The sequence below is a fragment of the Podarcis cretensis genome (assembly GCF_951804945.1).
Source record: "Podarcis cretensis genome assembly, chromosome: 10".
Taxonomy (NCBI): Eukaryota; Metazoa; Chordata; class Lepidosauria; order Squamata; family Lacertidae; genus Podarcis; species Podarcis cretensis.
The window spans coordinates 11,983,499-12,009,717 of record NC_137179.1 but is presented as its reverse complement, the minus strand read 5'-3'; the positions used below and the strand labels follow the sequence as shown (position 1 = coordinate 12,009,717).

At 46.0% G+C, this 26,219-nt stretch overlaps 2 long non-coding RNA genes across 2 annotated transcripts in view; one reads left to right on the top strand and one right to left on the bottom strand.

Annotated features, from left to right (window-relative positions):
* The window catches only part of LOC307225356, a 106,579-nt gene extending 101,854 nt beyond the window's left edge, over positions 1 to 4,725 (bottom strand). The window contains exon 1 of the long non-coding RNA XR_013842925.1: positions 4,620 to 4,725. This is a non-coding gene — a long non-coding RNA (uncharacterized lncRNA). The remainder of the gene's footprint in view (positions 1 to 4,619) is intronic.
* A 4,332-nt stretch (positions 4,726 to 9,057) lies between these two features.
* Positions 9,058 to 25,719, top strand: LOC307225403. Its single transcript, XR_013842977.1, has 2 exons — positions 9,058 to 9,139; positions 25,637 to 25,719. It is a non-coding gene; the product is annotated as an uncharacterized lncRNA (long non-coding RNA).
* Positions 25,720 to 26,219: the final 500 nt, after the last annotated feature.

The window sequence follows — 26,219 nt, the reverse complement described above, 5'->3', positions numbered from 1 at the left end:
TAGTTGAGCTCTATATAAGCAGGTTGGCTGAACCCTTCAGTTCAGTTCTGTTCTCGGCCTGTGAATAAACAAGAGCTGTTTGAAGAATCGCTGTGTCGTCTGATATGTTCACCCACAACTTAACAAGATGAGTGCTGGATCCCACCCTGTGGGCCAGATTCAACCATTTTGTTCCACTAGTGGAAGGCAGCTGTAAGGAGCCGGAGTCAGGTGTCACTGGTGTCAGTGAAGTTAACTCTTTCTTCTTCTTCTTTTATTATCAATACAGCAAGAAAAGAAAAAAAAGAGAAAACACAAATACCAAATTACACACAGGAATAACAATAGACACAGAATTTTCTTAACAAACAATAAGACATAAATTGGTCTTAACACTAAAGACCCAACCTCCCATCTATTCCATATTTCGATTTCATATAACTTATTGCCAATACACACTTTGATCATAATTAATTTTTATCTTAACATATCTTAATTCTTATATCTGCCCTTCAACTATTACTGAAATTCCTCGAATGCTGCAACCGAGTTTAAACTACTATATTTATATTTCAAATATTCTTTGAAAACCTCCCATTTTGAAACAAATTCCTGTTTTGATTTATTCTTTATTTTTTTTTCTGATAGGCCATCTAATTCTGCATATTCTGTCAGCTTTTGAATCCAATCTTGTATAGAGGGAATTTCATTACTCTTCCAATAATGAAGTTAACTCTTTATTCAAAGAGACCAAAACAGGTCTAGTGGTCCCAGCAACTCTTCTCAGTAGGTCTTGCCCCAATGAGGCAGTTGCAAGGATTGAAGGTCCCTGCCTTCCCAACGCTCTCTAAAGCTCCTCTCATGGCTCCTTCCCCAGCAATCTGAGGCTGCTTTGCCGTGTCTCTCTTTGCTCTCCTCTCTTCATTCCCCTTCGCGTTCTGGGAGACCAGGGAGAGGGGAGATGGTTGCAGCAGGAGGGAGAGACTCCCTGGCTTCTTCCAACAACATGCCTCCACTCTGCCTCTTGGCCCCCTTCTGCTTCTATCTCTGAGTCTGAACTGCTCTCTGCCACAGCCCCTTCCTGCTCACGAAACCCTGTTGCCTCTTCAGCTTCCAACACCTCCTCTCCCCAGTCTGCCCCCTCTTCTCCTTCTGACCGCTCATCATCACCAGGAATAGAAGGTGGCCGCTGTGACTCTTGTCTTCCGCAGCAAATCCACGTCTTTTCCGCTAAAAAAAGCGCTGTACAAATGCTGAATTTTATTATTAACAAATGCTAGCTATTGCGAGCGTTACGTCGATGCGGGGCGGCGAATGGGGTGTCCCCTGAATATTGTTGGGCTACAAATCCCATCAGCCCCAGCTGGCATGGCCGAAGGTCAAGGAGGGTGGGAGCTGCATGTCCATCAGCATCTGGAGGGCTCCAGGTTGACTACAGCTGCATTGATGCAGCTGTCGACTCTTCATGCTGATTTTATTGGCATCGGTTGCCATTTTTGAGCTGGATGATATTAACAAAGCCCTTAGAACACGAATGCATGCACCAAAGCCTGTGCTCCAGTAAATACAAGACACTTTGTGTCTCATTGATTGCTTGATTACCTTGGGTTTTTCATTACTCTAATCTCTCGGGGAGCATGTCGCTGAACTTTCTAGCAGATGTGAGACCTGTGTACTGAACGCAATTACGGGAGATTAGAGAGCCAGACAGAGCAGGCGATCCCAGAGTAATCTCTTTAACAGCTTACTCCACTTTTCCCCATCATTCATCCCATCTGCTCCGCTTTTCCGAGCCAAGCCCAGTCTCGTCCAGATGGGCTGTCAGAAGGACTTTCCTTGAAATGGGGACTTGGTCACCTGTGTTGAGGGATCCAGTCACCCTGGTGGGCAAGAGGGCCAAAAAAGTACTGGCTACCTGAATCACAGAATTGTATACACAGTCTTGTGTATTATAGACTTATAGAATTGTAAGGGACCCCGAGGATCATCTAGTCTAACCCCCAGCAGTGCAGGAACAGGCAGCTATTATGCATGCTTAGAAATTAGATGCATACAATCTAAGCATAATATAAAAGACTGTATAAGTCTGGCATTAATTTCCATTCTTTTTGAAGCACATTTGAAAATTGTGAATACCCGTGTTAAACTGAAGGGCTTTTATTATTATTTATGTATAATCAAGTGTGGTGCAGGGGTTAGGGTGTTGGATGATGACCTGGGAGACCAGAGTTCGAATCCCCACTCAGCCATGAAGCTCCCTGGGTGACCTTGGGCCAGCCTAGCCTACCTCACAGGGTTGTTGGGAGGATGAAATGAGGAGGCAGAGAACCACAAATGCCACCTTGAACTCCTTGCCACTCAGCTAAAAAAAGGTAAAGGCACCCTTGACCGTTACAGCTGCAAATAAGTGTTTTGTAAAGTACATTATATAAATGGGACACTAGATGGCGATGCCGAGCTATGGCAAATTCAATATATATTTTTGAACTTTGGTGTGTGTGTTTTTAAAGCACCTTCACAATGTTTGTTATATGTGTCAAGATTCCATCTTGGAGGGGAAAGTGGCATATAAATATGATAAATAAATCATAGTCTATCACTTGCTTATATCATTTAGCTCAGTTGGCTAGAGTGCAGTGCTGGCAACGCCAAGGTTGCAGGTTCGATCCCCGTAAGGGACAGCTGCAGATTCCTGCATTACAGGGGGTTGGACTAGCTGATCCTCAGGGCCCCTTCCAACTCTACAATTCTATAAGTCTATAATATACAAGACTGTGTAAGTCACTTGAGCTTTTGGCTGAATATTGGACTGGGGTGGCAGTGATCAGTTTGAGACCCAACAGGTGCAGCAATCAAATTTGCATCCAGATCTATTAAATTTCAGCCTGATACATTCATAGAAGGCACAGTGCTCCTCACCATGGCAATGTGTTGTGAAGGCAAAAGTTCAATAGGTGCATCCCACTCACTTCCCCAAAGGTCTTTTCAGTTGCAGCTAGAACTACCCTCATATAAACCTGTCTTTGTTTTTGCAGTTTGGAAACCAGAAATGAGGCCATTTTGGTTAATTTGCCACCGAAAGGTGCATTTTTCAGCAAGCAGCACTTTTTGGTGGCAAACAGAATCTGAAATAGAGGTTTGGTCCTCATTGGGTGCACATTCTAATTTGGGTCCTCTAGCTACTTTCCCTTCGATATAAAAAAGAGGCCAATTTGAGCAGACTTCTTTTAAAAGAGTGTGTTTATTATTGTAATGTGTAAGTTGGCCTGCAGGCTTTGGGGATTTGCCATCCTAAATACTGGCATCATCTGCGAACTGAGCTGCCTCGCTCCTCACCCTTGGCTCCAGATCATTTCCGAATAAGTTAAACAGCCACAAGACCAGCGGCGTAGCGTGGGTTGTCAGCACCCGGGGCAAGGCAAGTAATTTGCGCCCCCAACCCGGGGCAAGGCAAGTAATTTGTGCCCCCAACCCGGGGTAAGGCAAGTAATTTGCGCCCCTAACCCCTAACCTGCCGCCACTGCCAGCTTCTTCTTGCTGCTGCCTGGGCTGGGGTATTTACGGTAAGGTAGCCACGGCGGCGGGGGCGGGTCCATGTCAGGTGATCTGAGGCGAGTTGCCGCTGGCGCTGCCGCCCAAACGACGCCGCTTGCCCGGTGGAGCAGGAGGGCAGAGAGGCGAGGAAAATGCAACATGGCCCAGCAGCTGTAGCAGCGGCGGCGGCAGCGGAGCTGTGAGGAGGGGCTGCCTGGTGCACCCTCCACGGCCCTGACGTGCGGGGACCGCGGCGAGCGCTGAGAGCCACTGCCTGCCGGACGCCTTCAGCCCGGACGCGCGCACAGCTCGTCGGTTCCGCAAGACATGGGGCTCTGCTACAGCCTGCGCCCGAGGCTCTTCGGCGACTCCGGAGGCGGCGAGCGCCCCCCCCAGATGTTGCGCCCGGTGCGGCCAGCCCCCCCTACACCCCCCATGCTATGCCACTGCCCAAGACAAATCTTGAGAGACTGGGCTCTGCTTTCACTGGGAATACTGTCCACATTACTACCGTTGGCATTTTGTATTACCAGTTAGAGTCCTCTTATCCTGCACAGAATTCTGGAATTCTAGGTCTGTAGATATTCATGTGTTTGGTGAACTTTTACTATTTCCACTTTTTAGCCAAAAAAGACTTTCAGGGCAGCAATCAAATCGTTTAAAGGAAAGACGGAAGGAGACATTCCCTGCCCTCAGGTTTACCATCCAAAACTGAGTCCGCATTACGATGCAATTCTAGGCTGCATCAACAGAAGTACAGCGTTCAGATCAACGGAAGTGACATTAACACTCTATTCTGCCTTGGACAGACCACACCTGGAGTGCTGCATCCAGTTCTGGGCGCCACAGTTTAAGAAGGATATTGAATGTGTGACCAAGGGTGACCAAGATGATCAAGGGTCTGGAAACCAAGCCTTATGAGGAATGGTTGAGGGAGTTGGGTTGGGTGTATTTAGCTTGGATAATAATAATAATAATAATAATAATAATAATAATAATAATAATTTTTACTTATACCCTACCCTCGCTGGCCAAAACCGGACTCAGAGCGGCTAACATCAAATATATAACATATGAACATAAAATCAGGCAATCAATTAAAATACCGTATTTTCTGCTCTATAAGACTCACTTTTTCTCTCCTAAAAAGTAAGGGGAAATGTGTGTGCATCTTATGGAGCGAATGCAGGCTGCGCAGCTATCACAGAAGCCAGAACAGCAAGAGAGATTGTTGCTTTCACTGCGCAGCGATCCCTCTTGCTGTTCTGGCTTCTGAGATTCAGAATATTTTTTTCTTGTTTTCCTCCTCCAAAAACTAGGTGCGTCTTGTGGTCTGGTGCGCCTTATAGAGCGAAAAATACGGTACATCCTAAAATCAAATCAGAATCAAAGTGAAATCCAATCAGATGGCAACCCACAGATTAGGGATGGGGACCTTAAATGCTCACCAGCCTAACCGTTTGTACAGTGGTACCTCAGGTTACATACACTTCAGGTTACATACGCTTCAGGTTACAGACTCTGCTAACCCAGAAATAGTACCTCGGGTTCAGAACTTTGCTTCAGGGTGAGAACAGAAATCGTGCTCCGGCGGCACGGCAGCAGCAGGAGGCCCCATTAGCTAAAGTGGTGCTTCAGGTTAAGAACAGTTTCAGGTTAAGTACAGACCTCCGGAACGAATAAAGTACTTAACCCACGGTACCACTGTACTGATCTTATATCAGCCTGTGAGAAAAGTTGGGCGGCCGCTTTCATGCAAGTTCTTATAAGGAGAGAGGGGGAGTCAGACTGGAACAGCTCCGTCTTGTGGGCCCTGTGGAAAGATGTCAGATCCCGCAGGGCCCTGGTCTCTTGTGGCAGAGCGTTCCACCAGGCCGGGGCCACAGCTGAAAAGGCCTTGGCTCTGGTCGAGGACAGTCTAATCTTCCGGAGGCCCGGGATCTCCAAGATGTTATTTTTTGCGGACCGTAAGGTCCTCCATGAGGCATACCAGGAGAGGTGATCCCGTAGGTACGAGGGTCCTAGAAGAGGAGACTGAGAGGTGATATCATAACCATCTTCAAATACAGGCTGTCATGTCAGAGATGGAGCGAGCCTTGTTTTCTCCTGCTGCTATGGGTTGGACCCGAACCCCTGGATTCAAAAGACAAGAAAGGTGATTCCAACTGAGCCTTGTGAAGAACTTTCAAGCAGCAAGAGCTCTTTAACGGTGGAATTGACTCCCTTGGAAGGTGGTGGGCTCTCCATCTCTGGAGGTTTAGAAGCAGAGGTTGGACTGCCATCTGTCATGGATGATTTAGTTGAGATTCCTACATTGCAAGGCACTGAACTAGATGGCCTTTGAGGGTCCCTTCCAACTCTACAATTCTATGCCTCTATAAAAAGTCGTGGCACAAAAGGAAAATGGACGAGGAGGGAGGAGGTTACAAGTTCTTAGCCACAAGTTGTTCTAATGACCATCTGGGATGGGAAAGTTCAAGGAAAGGAGGGACCAAATGTTGCTGGTCTTTCAGCTGCAATGACAAACATCCCTTCTTCCTTGTTTATTTGTTGATTTTATATCCTGCCCTTCCTCCTAAAGGAGCCCAGGGCAGCCAATGGGAATGGTTCCTCCTTGCTTTCTTCCTCATTGTACTCTTTTTGAAGAACTTGCTTGAATCTGGCCTTGAACTGGTTTGGCTGTGTGCAGCAGTGAGTTAGTGCAGTAGAAAGTTCTTAATACAGTCATACCTCGGGTTTCGAACGCTGCGGGTTGCGCGTTTTCAGGTTACGGACCGCGCCGAACCCGGAAGTACAGTGGTACCTCGGGTTAAGAACTTAATTCGTTCCGGAGGTCTATTATTAACCTGAAACTGTTCTTAACCTGAAGCACCGCTTTAGCTAATGGGACCTCCCTCTGCTGCCGCGCCGCTGGAGCACAATTTCTGTCCTCACCCTGAAGCAAAGTTCTTAACCCGAGGTACTATTTCTGGGTTAGCGGAGTCTGTAACCTGAAGCGTCTGTAACCTGAAGTGTATGTAACCTGAGGTACCACTGTACCGGAACGGGTTACTTCCGGGTTTCAGTGCTCGCGCATGCACAACAGCACAAAATGACGTCATGCGCATGCGCAGAAGTGCCGAATCACGCCACGCACGTGCGCAGACGTGGCGCTGCGGGTTGCGAACGTGCCTCCCGCACGGATCACATTTGCAGCCCGAGGTATGACTGTATTTACCTAACAAACAAACGAGAGCATATTTACTAGCCAAGTAAGCAAGCCCCCTTTTGCCTTCCCCCTGTTTGTTCCAGCCCAACAGCTTCCTGTATGGTTCCAGGGCTTTGGTCTGGTGGGCTGGAATGGGCAGTATTGTCTTCCAGCCTGACTATGCTTCCCAAACAAATATTTGGCCAAGGAATCGGTTGCATTCTGATCAAAAGGCAAACAGCAAGAGAAGCTTAAACTGTGTTTCACTGGTACACCGAAACTTCCTTACAGTGGTGGCAGCAGGTTCCAGTTATACACTGCCTGCAAAATAACTCCCAAGGCTTTGGCCGCGGCTCCTGTCAATGGCAATGGGTCCATTGTCAGGCACTCCGAGTGTCCCCATTTTCCAGGGACAGTACCAGATTTACAGAAGCCTTCCAGGTTTCTGACTTGACCCCAAATGTCCTTCATTTCCTTAGAACGCTTCTATTTTCATCAGAGAAATGTTGGAGGGTATGGAGTTATGCGACCCCTGAGCCAAGGAGATATGTAACTATGCAACCATTAGAAGACACCTGAAGGCAGTCCTGTCTAGGGAAGCTTTTTAATGTTTTATTGTGTTTTTATATATGTTGGAAGCTGCCCAGAGAGGCTGAGGCAACCCAGGTAGATGGGCAGGGTATAAATAATAAAAGTATTATTATTATTATTATTATTATTATTATTATTATTATTCAATAAAGGTAAAGGTAAAGGTAAAGGTACCCCTGCCCGTACGGGCCAGTCTTGACAGACTCTGGGGTTGTGCGCCCATCTCACTTAAGAGGCCAGGGGCCAGCGCTGTCCGGAGACACTTCCGGGTCACGTGGCCAGCGTGACATCGCTGCTCTGGCAAGCCAGAGCCGCACACGGAAACGCCGTTTACCTTCCCGCTGGTAAGCGGTCCCTATTTATCTACTTGCACCCGGAGGTGCTTTCGAACTGCTAGGTTGGCAGGCGCTGGGACCGAGCAGCGGGAGCGCACCCCGCCGCAGGGATTCGAACCGCCGACCTTTCGATCGGCAAGTCCTAGGCGCTGAGGCTTTAACCCACAGCGCCACCTGCGTCCCATTATTCAATAAGACGTCCCTATTTTCATCAGAGAAATGTTGGTGGGTATGCATTGTGAAACTTTGTTGTTTTGTGAAGTCCTTGAGAGGTTATTTGGATTATGAGAACCGCTTGTCTGCACTTATAGCATGGCAAAAGACATCTGCCAAGGTAGCCTCCCTGTGCAAACTGCCTTGTTGTAGGTTCCAGAGTAAGCAGGGTGTCCTTTTTTATATATATTTTTACAGAGGACAGCCCTCTCTTTGGAAGGCTGTCTGGCCCAAGGCCAGATTCAAATAGAGGATTGTCTCTGCAAAATAGGACACTTGGCCAATTCCAAGCAGAGTCAGGTGATTAGATCTAGCCATCCTTACTTATTTACTAATTGTATTTATTTCTCAAGGTGGTGCACATTCTTTCACCATTCTTCATTTAATCTCTATAACAACCCTGTGAGGTAGATTAGGCTGAGAGGCAGGCACTGGCCCAAACTCACCCCAGTGGATGTGGGCATTTGAACCCTGGTCTCTCAGGCCCTAATCTGGCACTCAAACCACTATACCACACTGGCTTTTAAATTTTCCTGTAGCGCTCCTGATGTAGCGCAAATGCTGCTCATCTCTTTTTTTCAAAATGGTTTATGCAACTATATAAGGCACTTCTGTGTCTGGAGTAAATTTTGTAGGGTCGCCAGCTTTTCGGCTCACCATTGCTCCTGCGCTGACAAGTTTCACCTCCCGATTTCTGCATATCACGCAGCTGTTGGGGACACAACAGCAGCCCAGGTCAGGGTTTTTGCCCCGGTCATCTGGCAACCACAGCTGTTGCGCTAATATGTTGGGAAGACTGAACGTTGTTGTTCCTGTGTTAATGGCCTCTGTCTGCATCCCTGTCTGCCCGGTCTCAAATTGAACTTGTGCTTTTCTCATTACTGTGACTCGCTTCTCTTCTTCCTCCACACAAAAATAATATATGCATTGTTGTGCTTATTGTAGGACAACAACAGCACTGATTAGAGGCACCCAAGCCCTTAATTTCCCGCAAGAATGAGGTCTTTAAAATGCTACGAAGCTTAATGCAACACCCCACAATGGGAGCTATATATTTTTATTCTTCCTCTTCTGCTGTCTAGACAGTGGGTGAAGCGTGGTGCTCCTGGCAAAGCTGGATCTAGCTGTTGCACCAGGGTGTGCCAACTTATGCCAAGGCCAAAAAAGACACAGTGCCCATCTCCTTTCCTCTGGGTGCAGTGGTGTCTGGGTAGCTTACCCGGACACTGAGGTCCAATGCCGAGGGCCTTCTGGCGGTTCCCTCACTGCAAGAAGCCAAGTTACAGGGAACCAGGCAGAGGTCTTGAAAGATCTACATTGGCTCCCAGTACGTTTCCGAGCACAATTCAAAGTGTTGGTGCTGACCTTTAAAGCCCTAAACAGCCTCAGTCCAGTATACCTGAAGGAGCGTCTCCACCTCCATCATTCTGCCCAGACACCTGAGGTCCAATGCCGAAGGCCTTCTGGTGGTTCCCTCACTGCAAGAAGCCAAGTTACTGAGGCATCTAATCATAAGCCTGCATTTTTATTGAGGCTTGATCAGGGCCTGTATTTTAAAATGAGCTTAAAGATCTTCAAATGTTTCATGCCAGGCAGAAGACCAGCTGCCTAAAAACCTTGGCAATGTTTTTCCTCCTAGACAAGGGGGCCCCCTGATTTATAGCAGAAAACAATTCTCAAAGTCAAAGGGAATTACAGGCTGACAGCCAAGGTTACACTGACCCTACATATTACAGAAGATAAAAAAGCAGAGAAAAACATAATTAAGAGTTGATATATAGTAAAATAAAACCATGTGCCTCCCATTAAACTTGAGCCATATTTTCCTAAGGTTCAAAGGTCAAGAGCAATGGAAAAGCATCTAGCTGGCAGAAAGGAAGAGAGTATTTTGGGAAGTCTTTTTCTAAAGTTGTTTCTTTCTTAAACTGAGATCCTTTTAAGATTTCTTTTCCTTTTAAAAGGTTATTTATGTTATGTATTAAATATATTGGCTTAAATGTAATTATGCAAAGGAATTAGAAGCTAAGAAATGTTAAATCCTTATGCTAGATTCTTATTTCATATAGTTGGAAGAGATCACAGGGGCCATCAGCCACCAGCCTAGCCCCCCCTGCCAAGCAGGAAACATCATTAGAGCACATATGGTTGTCAAGCTTTTGTTTAGAGACCTCCAAAGGAAGGAGATCTTTCAATGATGATCCTTGACATCTGTTTAAGATAAAAATTTAAGATTAACCATCTGTTTTGGAGGGCAATAGGGCGAGGTGAGCTGGTAATTAAGGTTCCTTGTTGAGACACATGTAACATATATTACTACTTATTTGTCATTTATAGATAGAAGAATATATAGCTTTTTGTTTCCCATAAAAGGACAAGAGGAAATGGGTGTATCTTTTGTGATTGGTTCTAGCAAACAGCCAATAGGAATTTCAACCAGGCTGATTGGACAGAGGCAGCCACAGGAGGAGCAAGGGGGCTGGATTAAGGAAATATAAGTGCTGGCCAGAATGGCAGGAGGCCAGGCCAGAGCTTGGTAACCATATACCACTGTGCCTCATATTTATTTGTCTGACAAATAAATTATTATTTTAATTTCTCTATTGCTGCGTTGAATATTTCATTCCAGCTAAGCGTTAACCACAAGCAGGGTGCTACATTACGGCGGGGGGGGGGGCAGACTATATTCTAAAATATATATATAAATGAACGAATTCCTATGCCCCACAACTAACCCAGAGATGCATTTTAAATAAAAGCACACATTCTACTCATGTAAAAACACCAGGCAGGCCCCACAAATAACCCAGAGATGCATTTTATATAAAAGGGCACATTCTACTCAGGTAAAAACATGCTGATTCCCGGACTGTCCGCAGGCTGGATTGAGAAGGCGATTGGGCCTGATCCAGCCGCTTGGGCCTTAGTTTGCCTACCCATGTTCCAAGTTAACATTTTCTCTTACTACGTGCTCAGTCCAGTGTTTACCCTGTCATTGGCAAACCTCCTCGTGCTCTGCAGTGTACACAATTTATTGTGCCCAACAGGAAACATTCATTCGAGACGACGTTTTGAGGTCCCCTCCCAGACTTTTAATGCACCTGTGCACTTCTAACCTGTCCAGGTAGCTTTGTGTCTCTAATATAAAGGAACGGTACAATAAGCACCAAGGATCATAGAACCAAAGGATTGTAGAGTCAGAAGAGTCCCCCAGTTGCCATCTAGTCCAGCCCCCTGCAATGCACGAAATGTGTGCATTTCTTAAAGTACAGGAATAGGTACACTTCTTAATGTACAAGGATAAGTTTGGCTTGGAATGAGATTTTGTGTCTATAATATCCATGCTTATTTCAATGTTTGTATGTGCACATACTTTTTAAAAAGAGATTTTCCACTGTTAGCAAATTCACATGCTTATAATGTCTGTTGCTCTACAACGCTGGAGAAGCATTAATGACTAGAAACTACAGTGGTACCTCGGGTTAAGTACTAATTCGTTCCGGAGGTCCGTTCTTAACCAGAAACTGTTCTTAACCTGAGGTACCACTTTAGCTAATGGGGCCTCCTGCTGCTGCTGCACCGCAGGAGCACAATTTCTGTTCTCATCCCGAAGCAAAGTTCTTAACCCGAGGTAATATTTCTGGGTTAGCGGAGTCTGTAACCTGAAGCATCTGTAACCTGAAGCGTATGTAACCCGAGGTACCACTGTACAGGGAAACAGATTACTGGTAAATTAGAAATAAAAACCTTCCCAGTGGTAATGCTGCTCTTGTTTTTTAAATTATTTTCTATATCAGCAATCATAAGTAAAAAATATCAAAAAAGATAGTATATAAATAGAATTTTGATTGTTTTAAAAAGCTCGCAGACAGGCTTGGTGTTTGGATGAAGCTTTTGTTCTGAGCAGGCTGCACTGAGCTAAATGAATGTTTTTATTCTTAAAATGAGTCAAGCGAGGAGGAAAAATGTCACCCCGAAGTTGCAGGAGGAGCCAGTGTCGCAATGCCTCATTTCAATCATTTTTGCCTCCTTTTGTTGTGCTCTGTCCTTTCTAGTTTTAAAGCACACAAATATTTCTGCGCTGTGTAATTTAGGTGTGTGACTTTCTGTTCCGTTTCAACGAAGGTCAGTCTCGACTCAAGCAGAAAGGGGCAAAAGTTCCTTTTCGCTGTCTGCTGATAAGGAAATGCCTTTGCTGAGAAAAACTGGTGATGATTCTACGTTATGTGGCCCCAACCTGATGCCTTTCAGATATTTTGGATCACAAACCCATACCCTCCAATATTTGTGCCATGGGTAGGCAAACTAAGGTCTGGGGGCTGGATCCGGCCCAATCACCTTCTAAATCCAGCTCATGGACAGTCTGGGAATCAGTGTGTTTTTACATGAGTAGAATGTGTTCTTTTATTTAAAATGCATCTCTGGGTTATTAGTGGGGCATAGGAATTCATTCTTCTTCTTTTAAAAATACAGTCATATCTCGGTTTACAGACGCTTCAGTTTGGGTTTTTTTTCGGGTTACGGACCCGCCAAAACCCGGAAGTGCTGGAACGGGTTACTTCCGGGTTTCGGCGGTTGCGCATGCACAGAAGTGCTAAATCACGCTTTGCACATGCGCAGAAGAGCCAAATCTCAACCCACGCGTGCGCTGATGCGCCGCTGCGGGTTGCGAACATGCATCCCGCACGGATCACGTTCGCAACCTGAGCTTCCACTGTATAGTCCGGCCCCCCACAAGGTCTGAGAGACAGTGGACCGGCCCCCTGCTGAAAAAGTTTGCTGACCCCTGAGTTATCCAACGAAACCCCTCTTACCTTTTCAGCTTCCGAACCTCCTCCTGCCTGTCTTCTGCCTCTTCTCCCTCTGACCATTCATTGCTGTCCCACCATCAATCCCCGGGCTCTGAGCCTTCTTCCTTTGGGGGTTCCCCAGTTGGTGCCCCCGCCATTTCTCTGCATCCAACCAGTCCATGACAGTTACATCCAGTGCTTTTTTATTTTTGGTCGGTACACGTCGGTACAGCGTACTGCCACCTCTTCTCCCCACCGCCACCAATCACGGCCACCGCTTGCCTGCCCAACCCCCACTCACTCGCCCCTTCCCACCTTTGCCGCTTCCTCTTCCTCCATCACTGCTGCTTCCCATAGAAGGCACAGTCTCTCGGAGATGGACCCCTTACGATTGGCAAAGCGCCTTTCGGGAAGGTGGCAGTGGGGGCATCGTGCGTACTGCCACCTATTTTTCTTCCAAAAATACACCACTGGTTACGTTCATAACATTTGCAAACGTTCTGGGCAAATGATCCAATACTTCAGGTCCAAGGGGAACCATGGCTGACGCAGAAAGGCTGAGGTAAAGGATCGCTGGGTGGTTAAGTCCAGTCAAAGGCAACTATGGGGTTGCGGCACTCAACGAGGGAGCCGGCGTTTGTCCACAGACAGCTTTCTGGGTCATGTGGCCAGCAGGACTAAACTGCTTCTGGCGCAACGGGACACTGTGACGGAAGCCAGAGCACACAGAAATGGTCTTGAAAGATCTACATTGGCTCCCAGTACGTTTCCGAGCACAATTCAAAGTGTTGGTGTTGACCTTTAAAGCCCTAAACGGCCTCAGACCAGTATACCTGAAGGAGTGTCTCCACCCCCATCATTCTGCCCAGACTCTGATGTCCAGTGCCGAAGGACCTTCCGGCGGTTCCCTCACTGCGAGAAGCCAAGTTACAGGAAACCAGGCAGAGGGCCTTCTCGGTAGTGGCGGCCGTACTGTGGAACGCCCTCCCTCCAGAGAATAAGAGAATAAGAACTACCAGACTTTGAGAAGACATCTGAAGGCAGCCCTGTTTAGGGAAGCTTTTAATGTTTAACAGACCACTGTATTTAATATTTTGTTGGAACCTGCCCAGAGTGGCTGGGGAAACCCAGACAGATGGGTGGGGTATAAGTATATTATTATTATTATTATTATTATTATTATTATTATTATTATTATTATATTTACCTTCCCACCACAGCAGTACCTATTTATCTACTTGCACTGGCGTGCTTTCGAACTGCTAGGTTGGCAGGAGCTGGGACAGAGCCACGGGAGCTCATTCTGTCACAGGGATTCAAACTGCCAACCTTCTGATCAGCGAGCCCAAGAGGCTCAGTGGTTTAGACTACAGTGCCATTTGCATTCCTTTTTCGTATCTGAGGTACTAGTAGCCTGAGGCTGTTATGTGAGGTTATAGCTGAGGTTAGAGTCAAACTGCCCAGCTACATGAATGGCCCTCTCATTTTAGAAATTGTACTACATGAATGGCCCTCTCATTTTAGAAATTGAGCGCCGTCTCTGAGATAACAAAATGTTATTGTGCCCTTTCTCCTCCCCAAATCAGTGAAAGCCAAATTCACTATGAATGGAAAATCGGTTCAGGCCATCTTTATACTTTTATTTTCCAAAAGAAACTGTTCTACAGGTAAACTTCTTCCATTATCTTCCCATCCTGGCCCTACCTCTTGGCAGCTGATGGCCACTGATGGATTGAATCGTATCAAAGCATTCTTCCCCGTCCATTTGGGCCAAATCACAAAGAGGCTGTGTTCCTTTTTTCCGAGCTACAAAAATGCAGCGGCACAAGTTACAAAATTATTTCCCTGACACTGAATGTGTTGTTTGGTCAACAAAAGCTGGGAATGGATAGCTTTGTAGGCTACGTTTGAAAATAAAATTCCTCTGTTTACCTGAGCTAACCTTGGTTGGAACATCTCATCAGGCTGATTGAAATGTGAACACAGCTATTAAAAAAAGTGTTTAGCCATGGAGCTGCTTCACCTGGGCAGCACCTATCAGCTGTGGAAATGCAGGTATTTGCTCTTGTAGGAAGAAAGAAAGGGTGTGTTGAGTATTAGGGGATGGGTCGCACCTTTTGTGGGGGACACGTCGTGCTCCTTCTCAGGCAGTTTGTCCACCTTTGGTCCCCACCCTGCACTCAGATTTTACCTGTGGCTCCTAGACGCTGTCAGCATTTGACAGCAGCCACACCACAGGAACGGCTTAGACTGGCTGGCTAAAGCAGGTGAGGGAAGCTGATGGGTCTCAAAACAGTGAGTTAGGGACTTCTGTCCAGCCTGTGAAGACAGGCTCTGAGGGATTGAGTGGATGAGAACAAGAAGGTGGTTTCTGCACGTGCTGTAGAGGGAAATGAGGGGCAAATGGGGCCCATCAACCTGAGAAGGGAGCCCAACCAGGAGAAGGAAAATTCTGATCTTAAACCTCCACTGCCTTACCAGATAACTTCGGGAGAAGAAAAGGCTCAAGAGTAAACACAAATCTGGAAGAAGAAGAGTTTGGATTTAATATCCCGCTTTATCACTACCCTAAGGAGTCTCAAAGCGGCTAACAATCTCCTTTCCCTTCCTCCCCCACAACAAACACTCTGTGGGGTGAGTGGGGCTGAGAGGCTTCAGAGAAGTGTGACTAGCCCAAGGTCACCCAGCAGCTGCATGTGGAGCAGCAGGGAATCAAACCTGGTTCACCAGATTACAAGTCCACTGCTCTTAACCACTACACCACACTGGCTTTCTGGAGAGGAGACCCTAATAAAACTCCCTTTTTTCTGAGGAATGTTGGGGCTGAGGAACAAGGGCTGTTTAGGCTCAGTGCCCTTGGCCAGTTGTTTATGGCACCAGCCTAGGAGAAGGCAGCATCTGGGTGTTTTGGATGCACACTGGGAGCCCAGTATTTCCAGAGGAGATATTTAATCATTGTGGGATATAATTAAATCACTAATTCTATAAACGGAAAGAACACACAGGAAAGCCTGTGCTTCACAGGCATCGGGCTTGGCAAAAAGGAGATTACAAGGTCATATAGAAACCTTCATTAGGAGGAAATGGTTTTGAGTGGGCTTTGAATTCCGGCTCAAGTACTGCTTGAAAATTGGCCCCATCAATACAGCCTTACTGCACAGCCACTCATTAATCCTCATTAGCATTTCCAATTGTCTAACTAGGCTTTGTCAATGAGGTTTAGCTTTTCATTTTTTGCTTCAGCTGTGTTTATCCAGAGAGTCAGGACTAGGGCCAGAACTGGTCCTCGTGTCATATGGGTTGCCAAACAGTCGCTGTCACCAAGTCTCTAGTAGCAAATTGAAGTGCAAATGTTAGCAAGTGGCAATATTTATCTCCATGCTATCAGCAGGTCATTATTCCAACCCACACTAGCTTCTGATAAAGCCAGAATTAAAGGTCTATGAACAAGAAATGTGCTTGTTTTCCTCTTTCCTCCCCATACCTCTTTCCTTTTGTGCCTTGTCTCTTTAGGTTGCGTGAGCATAGATTGTGTTGCTTTTAGTGATATGTATAAGCTGCTCTGGGAGCTGTCCTGCTTGAAAAGCAGGATATTTTGAGGAGCCAGAGTCAGAAGCAGGTCAGCAATAAAAACACTAGTGTCAGTTACGTTAACTCTTTATTCAAAGAAACCAAAGCAGGGCAGGCCTAGTGGTTGCACCAGCTCTTCCCTCTAGGTCTTGCCCCAGTGAGGGAGCTGCGAGGACTGAAGGTCCCTGCCTTCCCACCACGCTGTAAGGCTCCTCTCCTGGTTCCTTCCCCAGCAGCCTTGTAGCTATCTCATTCCTCTGGTCTCCTCATTCCTCTAAGTCAGCCATGGCCAAACTAAGCCCTCCAGATGTTTTTGGGACTACAGTTCCCATCATTCCTGACCACTGGTCCTGTTAGCTATGGATGATGGGAGTTGTAGTCCCAAAACACCTGGAGGGCCAAGTTTGGCCATGCCTGCTCTAAGTGTTTGGAGAGACCAGGTGGGAAGGTGAGTTGGTTGCAGCAGGAGGGGGAGACTCCCTGGAATCTTCAGCTGCCTGCCTCATCTCTGTCTCCTGGCCCTCTTCCTCTCCTGCCTCTGAATCTGGACTGCTCTCTGCCACAGCCTCTCCCTGCTCAATAAACCCTGTTGCCTGTTCAGCTTCCAACATCTCCTCTTCCCAGTCTTTTCCCTCTGACCACGCATTGCCATCCCACCACCAATCTCTGGGCTCAGAGCCTCCTTCCCTTGCTGGTTCCCCAGCTGGTTCCTCCCACCAGTGAATCAAAACCAGTCCAAGGCAAATGTAAACATACTTGACCACCCAGATTGAGTCTTTGGAGTTCTGAATATCTTTGGTATTCAGTTAGATGATTCTATATATACTTGTACTTGAAATCTCTGGTATAAATGTTGGTTGCCTGTCCTGCTGAAAGACCAGTGTTAATCGTCAGATGTCCGGGTAAGAGAAGGTAAAATCCTGGATTAATACGAGCGAGTGGGAGGGTAGGCTGCTTACCTTATGTGTCCTGAGAACACCAACCTATGGAGCTTAAACTTTGTGGCAATCAGAAAGCAACCTTTGCCAGGAGTATTTATTGCAACAATGCAAAGAATCAATCATCTTTGGTAGGTGCCAAATTATCCCTTTTACCACTGCCCAGGATCCCACCACCACCACCACCTTGTTTTCCCCACTGCTTCAAAAATCCTTGCCCCACAAACAATGCATATTTTGTGGCATTAATGCATGTGATTCTGGAGATCTACCTTAAGATTCCAAAAATCACAATGGACACTGGCTTAAAAGAGAAGCCACGAAGTTGTGGTCCAGAAGCATCTGAACTGTAGACAGTAGTGAGCTATATGAACCGATGGTCTTATACATGGGTAGGCAGACTAAGGCCCGGGGGCCAGATCCGGCCCAATCACCTTGTAAATCCGGCCCGCGGACAGTCTGGGAATCAGCATCTTTTTACATGAGTAGAATGTGCCCTTTTATTTAAAATGCATCTCTGGGTTATTTGTGGGGCCTGCCTGGTGTTTTTACATGAGTAGAATGGGTGCTTTTATTTAAAATGCATCTCTGGGTTATTTGTGGGGCATAGGAATTCGTTCATTATTTTTTTCCCAAAATATAGTCCGGCCCCCCACAAGGTCTGTGGGACAGTGGACCGGCCCCCTGCTGAAAATGTTTGCTGACACCTGGTCTTATATTATGAGTGCCATAATGACAGTCAAAGCATGATCCTAGAGTTCAGACAAAAGCCCTGAGCGGTGACTATCTAACAACGCTAATAAACTCCATACCTTTAAGTGGAAGGACCAACCATTTCTGTCTGTTTCTTTTTGCAAGGCTCTTTTCCCCCAAGACTATTCGCTCATTCTGACCACCCAAATGACGGGGCCCCCTGTTTCAATTTATCATGACCTGCTTTTTGAAAAGTGTGGTTTCAAAAACAGACTGTAGCTTAATGGCAGTGGGGAATTGGCAACCTTTCTCTGGGCGGGTTTTGCTATGTTGCCACACCTAACTTTTTATTCTCTAGAGACAGACCAAGCCCCCTCCAACCTAATGCCTTCCAGATGTTCTGGACTACAAATGCCATCACCCCCCCGGGACTGACGGGAGAGCTTCATTAGCGTGCAACCCCAAACTTTTGGACCCCTTCCAAACTGATGCCAAATTCCTGTGCTGCGAACCCCAAGCTGAGTAATACCACTTCCAAAACACCATTGTCTTACTTACTCCAAACCAACGTCAAACTTCTACATAACCTTTTATTTTTTTAAAGCAGGAGCTCTCTCTCCTTTTTGCATCAGGCTGCCTTAAGTCCAAAAACATCTGGAGCAGGTTGGGGGAAAGCTGTTCCAGGTGGAGCGGGGCATCATCAAGGAGATGGTTTAGTCCTGGTGGGAAATCTGAAGTCCTGTGTCCAAGAATTGCTTCCCCCTCCAGGTCCCTAGAAGTGAAGGGGAAGCACAGCAGACAATTCACAAAGTGTCTGAGGCAGAGCCACGCCAGCTGTTAGGGCAGGAGCTTCCGAATTTGGGAGGGGTTCCCCTGGCGAGTTGGAAAAAACAGGAGAGCCTAAAAGACGCTGTACGTGTTCCAGGGAGGGATGGAAATTCTACAGAAGTGAGTGAGCTGTTGCTCTGTCTCCCATTTCCTAAAACAGAAGAAAGTTTCTGGAGCAGTTTCCTTCTGAGGAGAGAGTGGGTGTGTTGTGGAGATTCACAGTGCCCTTTTATTTGCAAAGGGCAGTTTCCAAAATGTGCAGGTATCAGAGCCAGTTTTAGAGCATAACCTTCCCCCCCCCCCCCGATCTCCATTGGGACCGCCTCTCCTGGTATGTTCTCAACAAATGAAACTGATTTGTAAAAATGTTACATGGGGGGAAAAATACAAGAGACATTGCACAGACTTTTGTAAATCAAGAAAATCTTTAATAATAATAAAAAGATTCATGGTGTTTTCAGGAAATAATGGAAGGTTGTAAGCCGTTAGTCGTAACACAAGCGATCATTCAGAAGAACCAAACAAAAGCACATGGCCTTGTTTAGAACATCAGAGGGCAAGAGAGAACGAGTTATATCCCTAACTCCCTTGGTTGCTATTACCAGCGGATCTGGCACCAGAGCTATAAAAGCATCGGTGGCAAAGGTTGTTTATGATGCTAAATTGTTTAGAACACTGAAAATATGTTCCCTCTCTCCAGGTTTTCTCCCAGGACTTTGGAGGAGGAAGGAGGGAGTTTCAGGTGCTGCCACTAAACACAGACAGATATGCTCTTCCGTGAAGAGATAAACAAATCAAAGTTTGGGGCTGACGTGACCCATAATTCTGTGTCTGCAAAACGTGTCTGCAAGTTGTCTGCTTTTATTTCAAAGGAAAACAGCATGTACAGTGGTACCTCGGGTTAAGTACTTAATTTGTTCCAGAGGTCCGTTCTTAACCTGAAACTGTTCTTAACCTGAAGCACCACTTTAGCTAATGGGGCCTCCTGCTGCCGCTGAGCCGCTAGAGCACGATTTCTGTTCTCATCCTGAAGCAAAGTTCTTAACCTGAGGTACTATTTCTGGACAAAATAAAAAAATTCCTTCCAGTAGCACCTTAAAGACCAACTAAGTTAGTTCTTGGTATGAGCTTTCGTGTGCATGCACACTTCTTCAGATACCACTGAAGAAGTTATCTGAAGAAGTGTGCATGCACACGAAAGCTCATACCAAGAACTAACTTAGTTGGTCTTTAAGGTGCTACTGGAAGGAATTTTTTTATTTTGTTTTGACTATGGCAGACCAACACGGCTACCTATCTGTAACTGGTACTATTTCTGGGTTAGCGGAGTCTGTAACCTGAAGCGTCTGTAACCCGAGGTACCACTGTATTTGAATATGCATCCATTTGACCCATGGGATGGGAGACATCAGTCACTAAGCCCCCAATACATGAATTGTAGAGTTGCTTCTGAAATATCAGAAAGCCTTGTCCACATACATTCAAGCCTTAATGGTCTCCTGGCTGTTCCTCTTGAGTCCCCAGATGTCTCCTTGTTTTGGACAACAGATATGGGCACCATGCTGACCATAGGCCGGTCCTGACTAGGAAACAGGTGGCACCAGAATGTATCCTGAACTCCTCCCTCCTACACCGATTGATCCATGCCAATGCCCACCACATGTCCTTATTTTTCAATGTTCTGCTTTATTTCTGGTCTTTGGAGTTCTGCAGGAAGGAAAAGAGGTTTCAAAAAATAAATTGCAAGGGGCATTTAAATGGAAGAGTAAGTTTGCTTGGAGCAGCAGATAGTTAAAGCACCCATCTCCCAGTCCTCTCCTCACAAGCCCGTCTGAAACTTGCTGCTCTTTGCTTGATCTGCAGGAAGCTCAAGGTTTTCCACAATACCTCAGTTCCCTTTTCTGCCAACAGCAATGATGGATTTGAAGGCCACAGCCAAGGAATGTGTTTTGCAGTTTCCACCTGGGCGAATTCAGCTCCAAAGCATCCCGAGTTCATCTGGGAGCACCGGAGGGAGTGTTTTTTCACTTCCCGGCCAAGTTATCTCGGCCAGAAAAGAGTTTGGTCGCTAGGGTGAGCCAGGTATGATGCTTGTAGGCCTAATCCACACTGTACCTCCGCTTGAAGACGAGATGGACGTCACATAGCTGCCCCGTTTCCTTCCTCAAAAAAGCAACCGACAAAAATGAGATGGGGACAAGGGACCATCTAGGCCACATTCACACCATGTTTACAAAGTGGTACCTTATTGCTTTAAAAACACTGGCTCCCCCCAAACAATTCTGAGAGCTGTAATTTGCTGTGGGTGCTCAGCGTTGATGGGAGACCTCTATTCTCCTCACAGAGCTTTAGTTCTCAGACCTCATTGGAAAGAGGTATTGTTAAACCACTCTGGGAATTGTAACTCTTGTCTTTGCTTAAGCAGCAGCACCAGCACCCTATAAACCAGGGGTCACCAACCTAAGGCCCATGGGCCGATAGTGGCCCATGGTGGTCGTTTGACCAGCCCACGAGCCGCCCCCAAACTGAGCTGCCTGCTTGCATACTGCGCTTCCGCGATGCTGGAAATCGTGTCTGCGTACGTGCAGATGCCGACAATTGCGGGGATCCAGCCCACGGATGGATCTCCAGGGGACCAATCCAGCCCAGGCAAGATAAACCTTGCTGACCCCTGCTATAAACCCTCCTGTGTTGTTCCGCCTGGCCTTTGGTTTGGGCTCAGTCTGGCCCTTATGTTTCCCTCCCCTTATGGTTTTGATCTATGGGCTACTTTTAAAATGAGGCTGCATTTTAAATTGCATTTTAACCTGTATTTTAAATTGGTTTTTCCCCCCATTATGTTTTTACTGTAATTTTATTGGTGTTAGCCGCCCTGAGCCCAGCTCTGGCTGGGGAGGGCAGGGTATAAATAAAAATTTTTATTATTATTATTATCATCATCATCATGGCTTGAGATAAGCTTTCTGCTTGGGGCTTCAAACCCCAGAATCTGCCCAGATTCAGCTTCATCCTTCTTTTCTCCTTGCGAAAACACGCTGTTTGATTCCATCCCCAATTTTAGTTGGGGTTTTTTTAGATGTAAACCGGCCAGCTTTATCTATATCAGGCACGCCCAACTCCCAAGAGACTGCGATCTACTAACAGTACAGTGGTACCTCAGGTTACATAAGCTTCAGGTTACAGACTCCGCTAACCCAGAAATAGTACCTCGGGTTAAGAACTTTGCTTCAGGATGAGAACAGAAATTGTGCTCCAGCGGCGCAGCAGCAGCAGGAGGCCCCATTAGCTAAAGTAGTGCTTCAGGTTAAGAACAGTTTCAGGTTAAGAACGGACCTCCGGAACGAATTAAGTACTTAACCCGAGGTAAGGTAAAGTAAAGGTACCCCTACCCGTACGGGCCAGTCGTGTCCGACTCTAGGGTTGTGCGCCCATCTCACTTAAGAGGCCGGGGGCCAGCGCTGTCCAGAGACACTTCCGGGTCACGTGGCCAGTGTGACGAAGCTGCTCTGGCGAGCCAGCACCAGCACAGCACACAGAAACGCCGTTTACCTTCCCGCTATAAAGTGGTACCTATTTATCTACTTGCACTTAGGGGTGCTTTCGAACTGCTAGGTGGGCAGGAGCTGGGACCGAAAGATAGGAGCTCACCCCGCCGCGGGGATTCGAACCGCCGACCATACGATTGGCAAGTCCTAGGCACTGAGGTTTTACCCACAGCGCCACCTGAGGTACCACTGTATAAAAGAACTGGCAGTGATCTACCCATTGTTGGGTAGATTTTTTTTAGGGAGTTTTAGGGGTTTAATACTCTGAAGAAATAAAGGAGGGTGGACCATTTCAGTTCCAGAACGTTTCTAGAACGTTTCAGTCCTTCGCACCTTCGTTCCACTTTCAAAAGCACATCTTTACAAGTCATAAAAGCATATATACCTATAAAAAGATAGCAAGCTGAATTTGGCAAGCTGCCATCATATTTCCTTCGCTCCCTTGCAACAACAGCACAGACAGAGCCCTACTTTAAAACTAGGACAAAGTCTTAAGACGAGAGGACCACGTTTATTTCAACTGACAGAAGTAACAGCATTGTGGGTCATCAGTGGGGAAGTGTGAAAATTGGCATATATATAGTTTTAGCACTCTGGAAGGATCCCTTCATGTATATAAAACCAAGTTTACGCCATTTTTAAAGAAGTAAGCAGATTAAATGCTATTCTTAACAACAAAAAATTATGAGACACGTTTAACAGCCGTGAAAGATTTAAGTTCCTTCTCAACAGCTTTCATGTATATAAACCTGCAATGGTTTAAGCAATGCATCTAACAGAAAACATATGATAATTCACAATTGCAACGTTTTCCATGCACAAAATAGATGTCCTTATAACTACATACATAATAAAGACATTTCCCCTTATATTCAGGCTGTTAATAACATGAACCTGCTTCTATTGCACTTAAATCCTGCACAAATGAGCTTGATAGAACTATTGGGCCTATCTACATGGTCAACCCTATGCCAGTTTCATGGCAGAGTAACTGTCATGGCTTCGCCTCTCAAAGGATCCTGGGAAATGGCAGCCAGGAGCAGAGGTGAATGTTCTGTTAATAAGTCCCTCCCCCTCCCAACCTTGTACAAAACCTCAGCTCTCAGGAGAACGTGTTAAACCAGTCTAAGTACACAGCAGAAATATAGCCCAGAGTAGAAAAGGTGGCTGAAATTTATCGAGAGAAAATGCAAACCTAATCACAGACGGGGCTGATTTCTAGTATTCCAAGAACACCGAAGAAGTTGCTTATCTTTCAGGTTCCAAATTGGTTTATAATTACCTACAGAATGATTTAAATCAAGGAAGGGGAAATTATTTTTTAGGGAAATGCTGGCTTTTGCTATATACTTATTTCAGCCTATGATTTCTAAAAAGAGTAATTGCCAGGATAAACACACAGCTGCAGGTTTCGTTTTGGTGTTTTTTTCCACAAGAAAATCTGTGCCTAGTTCCAAGCAGCCTTAGTGATGAGGAAACTGCAACTTTTCCCAGGTGCTGTTGAACTCCAACGCCCATCATCCCTTGCTTGTGCTGGCAGGGGCTGATGGGAGTTTGAGTCCAGCAATGTCCAGAGTGCCACAGGTCCCCCTCATCCATCTCTGCCTTCAGTTGAAAGTAGATGATTATTTTGCATATGCTCACCAGGAGCGATGCAACCTTGGGCAGATACAGAAGACTCAGTCAGGAGGCCAATGAAAATATATCCATCTATCTATATATGACAGGTGGCAGGTGCAGGAAAAAATAACTTCCCTAATGGCTCATCTAGCCCATGACTGAGGGATCTCTTTGTATGTGGCATTTGTGTTAACTTGTGGGTGAACATATCAGACGACACAGCGATTCTTCAAACAGCTCTTGTTTATTCACAGGCCAGGACAGAACTGAACTGAAGGTTTCAGTCAGCCTCCTTATATAGAGCTCCAGTACAATGTAACTGTAACAACTTTCTGTAACTATCCAATCACTGAACGTCACTTTCAATCCCTTATTTGCATAACTATCTACAGTATCCCCCTGCTGGCCCAGGGTGAGAACTTCAGTACATAACAATTCGTGTTCATGGTCAATGTAGCAGTGAAGTCCCAACTACTGGTGATAGCGGTAGTACATTGGAAGCTCCCTTATACTGGATCAAACCACTGGTACTGTCTACACTGACTGGCAACAGCTCTCCAGGGTTTAAGGCAGGAAGTCTTCCCAGCCTTACCTGGAGATGCGAGGGATCGAACCTGGGAGGCAGATGCTCTATCATATAGCTGCTCTTCCCACAAGAGTAGCAGGCTTTGCAAAGACCTAAGCCAGAGAACCTGGTGAGATGCTAGAACGGCTGGCAGAGGACCGTTCCATATGTCAAAGCATGCACAGGTTATTTTCATGCTCCCCAGGCATCATACAAAAACCCGCCCAATATTCTCTTTTTTTTTTTTAATAATTTTTATTATTATACATTTTATAAATTTCCCTCCAATTCTTCATTCAATCCCGCATACAACAAATCATAGTTATTTTTTTGACTTCCTTCAACGTCTCTGACAATCATCCGTAGTTACACCTTTAATACACATTCCCTTCTTTCGTATTGCCATTTTTCCTCCTTACTCCTATTATTTCTCATAAACAATACTTATTTTCTTTTTTTACAGTGCCTCTTTAAATCCCGCTAGTGTTGTATTCACACCACATATATTTTTCAGATAATCCACAAATTTCCCCCAGTCTTCGATGAACTTTTGATCTTTAGTATATCTAATTTTCCCAGTTAATTTGTCCAGTTCTGCATAGTCTATCATTTTTAGTCTCCATTCTTCTATCGTCGGTAAAAACCCGCCCAATATTCTCAACAACAGGTGTTCTGTAGAGCAGTTGGTTTTAATGCTTTCAAGTGCAGTAACGTACCATAAGGCTCCCCCGCTGTTTGAAGTTAATCTGTTCCTGCGGTTCCTGCTGATCCAGGCAAATTTAATCATGCCAAACGACAGTCTGTTTCTGGTCGAATTCACAAAGGGGACTATTGCGGGACAAGGCTAAGATGCTGACCCCAGCAACAGAAGCAGGGTGTGGCCTGCACAGTGCAGCAAACCTAGAGCTGCAATTGTTGTTCTGACGCAACAGTAGCTTTGATACTGGCCTATTCTGAATTAGCATCAATCAGCAAACAGAACAGGTGGGTCAACAATGTTTCAGTTTACACCATTATCACTGGCAAGGAAGGTATTTCTTTTTTACCTAAAAGCACTCAAAAGTGCTAGCTACATCATCCAGTTTTCAGGAAGCATACACTTCTTCTGCTGCAAGGTGACATCCTACTTACGCCAGTTTTCCCATACTAAGGTGAGGAGACATCCTCCGAAAGTCAACCATTTCAAAGCTCCAAGGGCCTTCTGGCAGTTCCCTCCCTGTGAGAAGCGAGGTTACAGGGAACCAGGCAGAGGGCCTTCTCGGTGGTGGCGCCCACCCTGTGGAACGACCTCCCATCAGATGTCAAAGAAATAAACAACTGTCTGACTTTTAGAAGACATCTGAAGGCAGCCCTGTTAGGGAATCAGATGGGCAGGGTATTAATCACAATCATAATCATAATAATTAAAGGCAATCTTGCCCCTTTGGCCAGGCAGGATATGAAGCAGCTGGGCTGGATTGGAGTCCCTTATAAACTCTCTCTCTCTCTCTTCACCCTCAATATGTCCTCTGCAGCAGAAGCAACACTGCTCTGCCAGGAACACTGTGTTGCTTCTAGAGAAAGACAGGCCAGGCTTCCAGCTTCTCTAGTAATAATTTATTATTTATCTCTAATAATAATTTATTATTTATCTACCCAGCTACTCTGCCCCAGCTTGCAGGATATTACTAGAACTTCCATTATCCAGCAACCAGAGCCTGGTGCAGAATTTGAGGATTCTGAGCCCAGAAATTCCTTCCGAGTTCCAGAACTCAGCTTCATGCAACAACCCATTTAACAAAAACTTGCATTTACTGACAATGCAAAATTCCTTGCTAACCTTCCCAGCTTACTC